The 11033-nt window shown below is 27.1% G+C and overlaps 1 long non-coding RNA gene across 1 annotated transcript; it reads left to right on the forward strand.

Annotated features, from left to right (window-relative positions):
- The first annotated feature begins 5651 nt into the window (after window positions 1-5651).
- LOC136074917 (uncharacterized) lies at window positions 5652-6908 on the forward strand. Its single transcript, XR_010635559.1, has 4 exons — window positions 5652-5919; window positions 6032-6286; window positions 6392-6508; window positions 6751-6908. It is a non-coding gene; the product is annotated as an uncharacterized LOC136074917 (long non-coding RNA).
- Window positions 6909-11033: the final 4125 nt, after the last annotated feature.

The following is an 11033-nucleotide window of genomic DNA, read 5'->3' on the forward strand; positions in this document are numbered from 1 at the left end:
ATTTTAGTTCTTGCTTTTAATAACATAGAAAATATGAAAAAATAGAGGTAACAAAATCTTTTAGTCATGCTTTTTAAAAACTTTTTATTATTTTTATTTTTAACTTTTTAATTATATATATATATATATATATATATATATATATATATATATATATATATATATATATATAGATATATATATATATATATATATATATATATATATATATATATATATATATATATATATATATATATATATATATATATATATATATATATATATATATATATATATATATACTGCATATTGTAGATTTGCTGATTTAAGTAACACAAATAGAAGTTAAACTGCTGAAGAATCTACCCTAAAATTACAAGCACCAATTGCATCTTCTTTGTTTTCAGAGAGATTATTGTTTAAAGGATGTTACCTCAACGTGGAAAAATGCTATTGTTTATACATCATAATGCAAATAAAATTATAAATTAATGATAAATTGATGGATTTGTAATATATAATTTTAATAGTATTTTAATAACAATAATAATATTGAACAAAAGTCATGAAAATCAGATTATTTGAAAATGTAACATTTAAAAATATTTATTTTAGATTTTTTCATTTTTTCCAAACGACTTGTTGGGTACCAAAACTGTGTATCTTTATTTTAAACATGAAATATTCAGTGTATTGAAAGCCTGATAAAATTATTATTGTAAAATTACTAAAATTATTATAATTATTATTAAAATTACTATACCGTATATCAGATAACGTCTTAACGGTCTTATCACAGAGCACCGCAGAAGAGCATTTAACAAGAAGTTCACATTTCCTTCCTAACTGATGTCGCAAAACTTGTCCAGAGGTGGGATCGTTTCAATTCTGCCCTAATATCTGGACGGTTAGCTTATCCGGGACACCCCTGATTGATAATACTTTCTAAATAATAAGCAATATCGTTTTAAGCAATAAAAACCGTTTTTAAGCAATCAATTTACATAATCATTATAATCATTTAATATTTATACAAATTATATATGACCAATACATTGAACAAATTATTGTGTTGTAAGTTTAAAAATTTAAATGATAATAACAAATTATTGTTTTGTCAGTCTAAAAAAGGAGAACATTATCATTTTAACGTCACGATATACTAAAAATGACCAACATATCCATAATAATTTAATGTAATTGTTAATTAATCAATTAATTATCTACTAATTCAAAAATTTATTAAATTCCCTTGTAAGCTAACTGTTTTTTCATTTTCCAAAACATCCATTAACAGCATCGTTCGATAACATTATTAAGTATTTCAAATCAAATTCTCCTATAGCCAACCGTCTTTTAACTTTTCAAAACACGCATAAATAAAATTGTTCAATATTATTGAATATCTGTATACATAATGCATAAAAAGTATTTGTTTTAAAATGCCAATGAATAAAGTAACAACTTCACAAAAGCTGACCCACCATATAGATAAGTCTTAATCAAACCCTTCAAAAAGAATCTTTGAAAATTGCTCACCAAAATAAACATACCACAACTTATAAAATTTCTTCTTTTGATAATCTTTTTCAGAACTGATGACGACAAGATTCAAATTTAGATGCAAAGTTTCTAAAAAGTAATCAATTTAATATTGATTAATTTTAGATTATTTTCATGTATCAAACTATATTTCAATAATATAAGGTAGTGGTGGCTTCACAACATCTTTATAATCTTCAAAGCATATATATAAAAAGAGTAACTACACATTAGTTATTTCCAAGATGTACTTCAGTCATCTTTATCAAAAAAACAAAAATTAACACAAAACAATCCTCTATCATAAACTAAAAATCAAAAATAATAATTAAAGTCTTATGAAGTCACTTAACTCAACAAATTAAAAAAAAAAGAAAAAAAAAACTTGACATAAAAAAAGGTTCTTGAATAAAATATGAATACAAAGCAGAAAATAAAGATAAATTATAATTATAAACTCACACATACAAAATAAAACGCCACAATTTAACTTAACAAACCTATTACTGTCCTTAAAGTTTGTTTAAGGATACTGCATTTAAGGACTTGATTGTAATACAATTTTTTTTAAAAAATAAAGCTTACTACACACGTGTGGTAGTTTCCTGCTAATGGTTTAATAGTCATTTAAAGCCAAAGCAAAATCAATATTATGATACAGCTACAATTAACTTACACAAATATTTTCGTGAACTAAAAATAAAAAGTATACTATTGCATATAAAAAAATGTAAAACTCAAAGTTGTTTTTTATACAAGATCTACAAAGTAAAGCACTACATTGTTAATCATTAACATATAGAAACATTTTTACCCAAACAAAATTTTACTTACTAAATGCGTATTTAAGCAAAATAATACGTAAGATAGGTAAACTTACGAATAGAGTACGTATTTATTAATACGTATTTCTTAATCTGTATCTATACGTTTTATTACGTATTTAAACTTACAAAATATATTTCAAGGTTAAAATACGTATTTTTAGGTATTTTAAAATACTTAAGGTTTTCATTTTTTTCATCGGTTACCGTTAGTTAAATATGGCCAACACGCTTTGCTTTTTTATATAAACGAGCAGATTCATAAAGTTTAGAATTTATTAATTAGATTATATACATCACTTTTATGAATTTTTATAAGTTGTTATTATAAAAAAATGGGAATAAAAATTATAGTTTTAGGGAATTTTTGGTGAAATAAAAGCAATCTTTTTATGTCATAAATTACGATATTATTTTATCTTTTTAATACAAAATTTGCATTCAAAAAGTGTTAAATACTGACATTGTGACAATGCAGTATATACAATGGTTGTATATATGCTGAATGTAAGTTTAACTTCTAAAATAATTTTTTTTATTTTTTATATTCTATATTTATTTAGTATTTTATATTTAAGTTTTTTATTAAAGAATGTTCAATATATAAAAGTTTTACATTTTGAAATATAAATACTAAGTAAACTAAATAATGGACCATAAAGAGTTACTTTTCGATATATATATATATATATATATATATATATATATATATATATATATATATATATATATATATATATATATATATATATATATATATATATATATATATACATATATATATATATATATAATGATTACTTTTAATAATAAAAAATTATTTAAACTTCCTTATTATTGTTATATTATTATTTATGTTCGAATAATTTAATCAAGTAACAAATATTAAATAACATGTCTTCTTCAAAAAATATTCGTAGAAAAGTTGCCATTGCAGTCAGTAGCTGTTTGAATATAATAGACGGTTTGTTTTATTAATAGATTCAAATGCTTTGATATAAAATCTTTTTTATTTAACAGTGTTATTATTTATATTAGTAGTTATTTGAGTTTTATTTAAAGTATTATGTTGTATATTATTATTGGTGTTACTTTTTTAACTCTGTTTACCATTTATTAGGATATCAAATGAAGATTCATATTTGGAGAAGTTTGACAACCTAAATTTTGATTCCAACTCTTCAATTTCAGAATCTATTTCAGATTTTGAGCCTTCATTATGTTCTTCAAGTGATGAAGTTTCTACCAGCAGTGATTCTGTAAATAAAAATCCAAGTGAATTTGAGTTGCTAATTAAGTTACGGGATTTTGCAATTGAAAACAATATACCTTTTTCAACAATAGATAAACTGTTATTGATTTTAAATCCTTATCATCCTCAATTGCCAAAGTGTTTCAAAACCTTATTGAACTCAAAACCTGCAACAAATAGAAATGTATCTAATGGAGAATTTTGTATCTTGGTGTTGAACCATTTCTTCAAACACTAAGCGTTTCTAGCCCATCAATTATATCTTTGCAATTTAATATTGATGGTCTTCCACTTTATAACAGTTCTGAAATATCATTTTGGCCTTTTTTAGTAAAAAAAGTTAGTGATTCAATGTCACCAAAAGTTGTTGCCATTTTTTGTGGAAAAGGAAAACCCAATTTACATGATTTTTTTTCCCAATTTGTGACAGAAATAAATTATATTAAAACTAATGGTGTTACAATCAACTCACACTTATGCAGTATTCATATAACTATTTTTGTATGTGATGCCCCTGCACGTGCATTTATTAAGTGCATAAAGTACCATTCAGGCTACTCCAGCTGTGATAAGTGCACTGTAGAGGGTGAGTGGCATAGCAAGGTTGTATTTTTAGAAACAGATGCACCCCTCAGAACATTTGAAAGTTTCATTTCGAAAGAAGATGATAGTCATCAAAACGGGGAGACACCTTTATTGGGAATTCCTATTCATCCGATTAATAGCTTTCCAAATGACTATATGCATTCTGTATGTTTGGGGGTTGTTCGAAGACTTCTGAATTTTTTGTCTTCTGGACCATTCAGTGTCAAGTTACTTCACAATCACTAAAAACTATATCAGCTCGCCTAATCCATATTTCGTCATTCTTTCCTTCCGATTTTAACAGACGGCCTCGTTCATTAGAGTGTATGAAGAAGTGGAAAGCTACAGAATTCCGATCATTTCTCCTTTATTCAGGGCCTATTGTTTTGTGTGATATTCTAAGTCAACCAGTTTATGAGCATTTTCTTATTTTACATAGTTCAATATTTTTATTATGTAGATCTCAAGAACACGAAGTTATTAATTTTTGCGGTGAGCTGTTAAAAAAATTTGTTACAAAGGCTATTACCTTGTATGGAAAATCATTTATGACATATAATGTGCATTCCCTTATACATCTCCACAACGACTGTTTGCAACATGGATCCCTTGGCAATTTTTGTGCTTTTCCCTTTGAAAATGCTCTAGGACACTTAAGAAGAAGAATTCGAAGTGGGTATTTGCTTCTTCAGCAAATTGCTAAAAGCTGAACATTCACAAAAAATGCATACTGATGGAGTTTTTCTTCAACATTGTGGTGGACCATTACCAAATCATGGAAATTTTTTACAATATAAAGTCTGCTATTACAAAAATAAAAGGTTTTCAAGTGGTTTGCGTGATAGCTCGGTAATGATTGAACACAAATGTTATCAAATTGTTAATATCTTAGCAGAAGATTTAAGAAATCCATTACTCTTAGCCAGACATTTTACAGTGCAAACAGATTTTTATGATGTGCCACTTGCTAGTTCAAAACTCTCTATTTTCAAAGTTAGTTGTCTCAGTGACACCTTGCATACAGTTCCATTCTCTGATAATGTTATTAAATGTTGTTGCCTCCCATATTCTTCCTCCTACATTGTTTTCCCATTATCAAACATATGAATTCCTATTATATTTTAGATTTCCATACTTCTTGACAATATGAACTAAAAAATAAATTTATACTATAATATTAATGTTTTTAATATATATCATATACAACATGTTTATTTTTTATTTTTGGTGTATATTGCTTACAATTACTTTTATTTGTGCAGATTTAGCAGTTTATTATGTAAAATTGTTTACTGCAAATTCGTTATTTTTTTATTGTAAAGTTTAAATTCACAGAAAAGGCTGCTCTAGATCATATAACTTGAGTTACATTTACTTAATTATATATTACTCAATTTTTTGTCTATATATCAGAGTTAGACATTACAATTGTAATGTCTAACTCTGATATATATAGACAAGAAATTGAGTAATATATAATTAAGTGAATGTCTGTTTTAAATTTTTTTTTTTAGTATTTAAAATTTTCATTCATTAAAGATGTCTTACGCAGTTGTTGTTTTTAATAACGACAATGAAGTGGCAACAGTGTCCAGCAAGTGGTTTAAAGCTTCTGGGTGTGTTTTGTGGCCCAATTGTAGAGTAGGTAAAAACTCCAAAACGTGTTGTTAAACCACAAGGAACCAGAAGCTGATTGGATTTCCTATGAAGTACGAGTGTTGTCCAGCAACATAGGTATGTTTTTTACTGTCAATGTTATTGTAAAAATTTCATTCTACCAAAGGAGAATGTTTTGTGAATTTATGTGACAGTCTAATTTATTATCTTTGTTATTTTATTTTTCTAGTATCTCTCAAATCAGCAAAAGAAAAGGAGCGACTGGCTGAGGAAAACTCTGATCTAAGTTCGACTGAAGATGGCAGTCGAGTTGTATATGCTCCTAGCAGATTTAATAGTCAAGAATTTTCCCACCCACCAGCCAAAATCAGAAAAATTATTTCAAATTCACATACTACTCCCTCTCTTAACTATCCCTTGTTTCCAGTTACACCATCACTAGCTTCTCGTCCGCCCTTAATTCAAACTTCAACGTCACTTCCTAGTAAGCTGGTTGTTTTGTTTTATTAAAATAAACATGTTTTGTTTATTGATTAGTTAATATACTATCTCTCTAAAATATGCATTTTTACTTATCGTTTTTTTTTAGCTACTTCTAACTGCCACACTACTTCACTTCTTAATTATCCCTTATTTCCGGATAAATCAGCACCAGTTTCTGAACTTTCATTTTCAAATTCCATTCAAACTCAAGCATCACTTCATTGTGAGTTTAAAAGTTGTTTTTGATTGTTGATCGCAAATTTTATTTTATGATGACATGTTTTAAAAAATGTTTTAATAAATGTTTAAAAATTTAATTATTTATCTTAATTCATTCCGTATTAATCACAAATATTTTTAAAATTTTTCCTGCATTTACAGGTGGAGATATGATTTTATAGTTTTCTCTCCAGTCGATGTTTGGCATTTATGTTATCAGGAAAATTTATACTTTTTTTTTAATAGGCAGTCTTCCTTGTGAACATCATTGTACCCATGTTGTTGCATGGTTTGAAAAATTGTTTCGAGAAATCCAGCAAATGCGCATAGAACAAGAAGCTATAAATCGACGTTTTCATCAACATTCACAATGTCAAATTGAAAATCAACTTAGATAGCAATTTTTTTAATTGTCTTCCTCTGGACAGTGATCTTGAATTTGATCAGTTTGGCATGGAAATAGATGCTGACAAAGAAAAAAGAACTTCTCTGGTAAGTAAACTTTTATGATATTTTGTTTAGTCTTTCTATAGAATTTTTTTTTTTTGTTGGTATACCTCTCTTTTTGTGGAAAAATGTGTTTATGCAACCATAACAATATAAATTAGTAGTACAAAGGTCTGACACAAATGTGAACAAGACCATATTTAATATATTGAGGATTTTGTTGAAAGACAATGTTCTTGGATGTTATTCAAGGGATGGGAAGCGTGGGAAAAAAAGTTTTGCTTTAGCAAAGGGAAATTTTGTTTCAATAATACAAGGTAACATATATCTAATTAATAATAACTAAAAATTAATATTTATTAGTATGTATATATAATGTATATAATGATATTATTTTATATTATGATATTATAATGTATATAAGATTAATAATATTTGTTTGTGTGTACATATAATGTATATAATATCATGTATATAAAATTAATGATATTTATTATTATGTATATATAATGTATATAATATCATGTATTTATAACAATAAATACATGATATTAAGCCTATAATCTTAGATCAGCGCACACACATACCAGTGGGGAATAAAGAACTTTTTAGGATCTAAGACTATTTTAATGCAGGGTTCCCAGTTTCTAATAGTAGTTTGCGTTACTTTGATTATGATAAGTGTATTTATTTTTCGATCTCTTAAATTTAGATGTTATTTCAAAAGTTCAGAAAGGCGTATCGATTGTCGAAATAAACATTGCAATTTCGGAGCAATTAAAAAGACTAAATCAAAGTAATCGAAGTTCTCTACTTAAATCAGCTGAGGGAACAGCACCCGAAATGGCAGAAATAGTTTAATAACTAACTATTGGATTAATGTTGAACTAAAATTTAAAAATACAGAACGTCTTGTTTTTTGTTATTAAGGCTTACAAGTTCTAAATATCCTTCTTACGTCCAAAAGTTACATATTATATTATAAATAAATACGATTAATATTTGTCTGTAAAGACGTTCTAAAGATACATATTTAACATAAAAAGTTCTGTAAAAATACGATAAAAAAAAAAAGTATTAAATACGGATAAGTTCGCTAACGAAGTTACGTATATAATACGAAAAAAAGAAAAAATACGTTTTAATACGTTAAAAAAATACGTATTAATACGAAAAAAAGATACGTATTTATTACACCAGCGGCCAAAAGTACCGTAATTAATACGAAAAAAAAATACGAATACATACGTATTAAATACGTAAAATTTTGTTTGGGTACTAACTACAAATAATAAATTAAGATAACATACGGAAAGGGAAAAACTTGATTTTTAGATTACTAAAGCAAGATTTTTCTGAATTTTGATAATTTAATAATGAAAATATTAATAATCAAAATAAAATTAAAAAAATAAGACATGTTATATATTGATTGGAAGGATTTTATTTCTTTTTTTAAACAGCAATATTTCTTAATTTATTTTTTTGCATTGTTGTTTAGTTTTGCCCTATTTTTAAGGGTACTGTTTTTGATTTTTTTGTTGTGCTTTGTTCTTTTACCTGTGAAGAGTATTTTTCTTTAATTTTAAAAGGCCTTGCACGTTCTCTAACCGGCCGACCACCAGATTTAGGCAGTTGTTGAAAATCTACTTGACTTAAACATGTTGTTGAATACGCATTGTATTTAGCACCTGTTTTATTTCCTTCTCCTGATGTCAAATGAACATTTTTACAAAGCCTTGTTGTTTGAGGTAATTTATTTTTAAGCAATGTCAACTCTAAAACTTCTTTGTCAACAGCTGAGACTATTGAAAAATCAACAGATAATGTTGCGGTTGAATTAATGTTGTTGGCACATTCCAGAGATGACAAGGACTCATACAATGGTGTCGTCTCCAGTGGCATAACTTAGGTGTGGTCGGCATTTCTGGTTTCAGTTTATCAATAAGGTTCTGCAAACAAACATTCAATGCAGAGTTATTTTGATACATTATCAACATATTGAACTTTTCAATTGCCCTGATATTTCCAGTAAAAGCAGAACTTGATTGATCTGCTAGGATGAAGGTAAATCTTCATGAACAACCATTACACTGTTAAATCTGTCGTTTTGAGTGTTTTTGGGAACATGAAAGTTTTTCTTTTCACAAAACCGGTAGAAGAAAAAACTGCCATATTTGCACCATTAGAAAAATGTTGTGATGTCTTCCTTTTCCATCTAAACAAAAATACTTTTAAAAAATTGAGTGAATCAGCTTTAAAGAATTTAACAAAAAGTAATACAAACTATAACTATATTATAACTATACTATAATCTATACTAAAAACCATAAAGAATACTATGTAGCTTTTACTAAGTACGTGTTTGTTGTTTTATTTTGAAAGTAATATTAAATTTACTAAGTATATTCCTGAATGTTCAAGATTTGGAACTCAAATTGTGAAAAATGCTAGTAAACGGACTAAATTTAAATACTACAAGTACAGTAGACCTCGAAGAAACTGAAAGTGGTTGAAAAAGCGGTTCATTAGTAAATTTCCAAACAACAATAAGGTGAGAACAAGGAATCCCCATTTGTGTTGGCATCCCACAAGAACAATTAAAGCCTTCCACAGTTCTTAAAGTGCCTATATCATTATAACTGACTTTCCACTGGTTATCAGATTTTACAATGGAATACGTTTTTGATCCTTCAACTTTTATTTGCTTAAAAATTAATCTTGCTGCATAGTCTGTGAAATGTTTGTAATATTCGGCACACTTGGCTGCGCTACAATTGCAGTTTTTATATTCTTATCAAACTGACGGTGACGGGTTTCATATGTTCGAATGTCCATTATGGTCAATAAATTCTCTATTTAAACATCTAATGGTAATTGTGCAGAGCCCAACACTCGTTTTAGTGTGTTATGAAATCTTTCTATTCTGTTGTTAGTTCTATTCTGAAGATGCATTATGTTCGAATCGCAAAATAAAGTTATGTTATTTTTATAGGGAACCCAATTTTCGAAAATGTAATTGTAAAATTGCAATGACATATTTTGGATTTTAATTAGCTCGTTATCAAAGTCATCAGAAGATTTAGACTGTAGCAAAGTTTCAAATTGGCTCATGCAAGATTTTTTATCATGTTTTCCATTAAGAGTTAAAAGATACTTATCAGCAGGTGACAGAAAGGTGACTAGGCAGCTTTGGTGACAAGAAATTTATTGAGAAGGCGATTTTAAGTAACAGCAATTTTAAATTGACAGCCCTTTGCAAAAACATGCTGAACTTTTCATTTCTCGTTTTCTCGGCTTTTAAAATTATCAAAATGTTTACACTCCCAATATAATTGTCAGTATTTAAATTCCTGTGGAATTTCACTGTTCATTCTAACCTAATAAAGGAAATAAAAGTTTTATTTTTTTATTGCATAAAGTTTATTAGTTACTGTTATTATAGGGGTAAATAAGACTTCATAGCCGTAATGAAAGCTATGATCTTGGAGAAAAAAAAACTAGTATAAAATCCCCACTTTAATGTGGTATGTGTATATCCACATAAACCTAGGTTTGTAATCCTCCTAGTGATAGTATTATAATAAAAATACTCAGTCTTGTTTCAAATAGGTTTACATGGAAGGGTATTTAGTTGTAAAATTATACTCAATTACGTATTAGTGTATAGTTATATGTGTGCTTATAAGCAAAGTAGTTTTGCATTTATTAGAAAATCACCTATTAAAATTTATTAACGAAAACATTGATGGAAGATGGCGCACACTACTAAATTTTCATGTCATATGTGCTGAGTCTTTCCAATATTAAAAAGTTTATATTAAATTTAAGTACTCCAGTTTAAATTCTGCTGCCAATTTTTGTGACAAACAAATAGTTAAACATTATTTACTAACCATCTTTAAATATGTAATTAATAATATATTTAACAGTAACAGATTGTAACAGATGTCTGCTTGTGAGTTATAGTTGTTAGTGTGAGTTATAGTTGTTAAGGGTGCAAAATATTGTGAGTTATAGTTGTTAAGTGTGCAAAATATTGTGAGTTATAGTTGCCAAGTGTGCAAATGTTACCGCAAGTA

Source organism: Hydra vulgaris, chromosome 01 (genome assembly GCF_038396675.1).
Source record: "Hydra vulgaris chromosome 01, alternate assembly HydraT2T_AEP".
NCBI lineage: Eukaryota > Metazoa > Cnidaria > Hydrozoa > Anthoathecata > Hydridae > Hydra > Hydra vulgaris.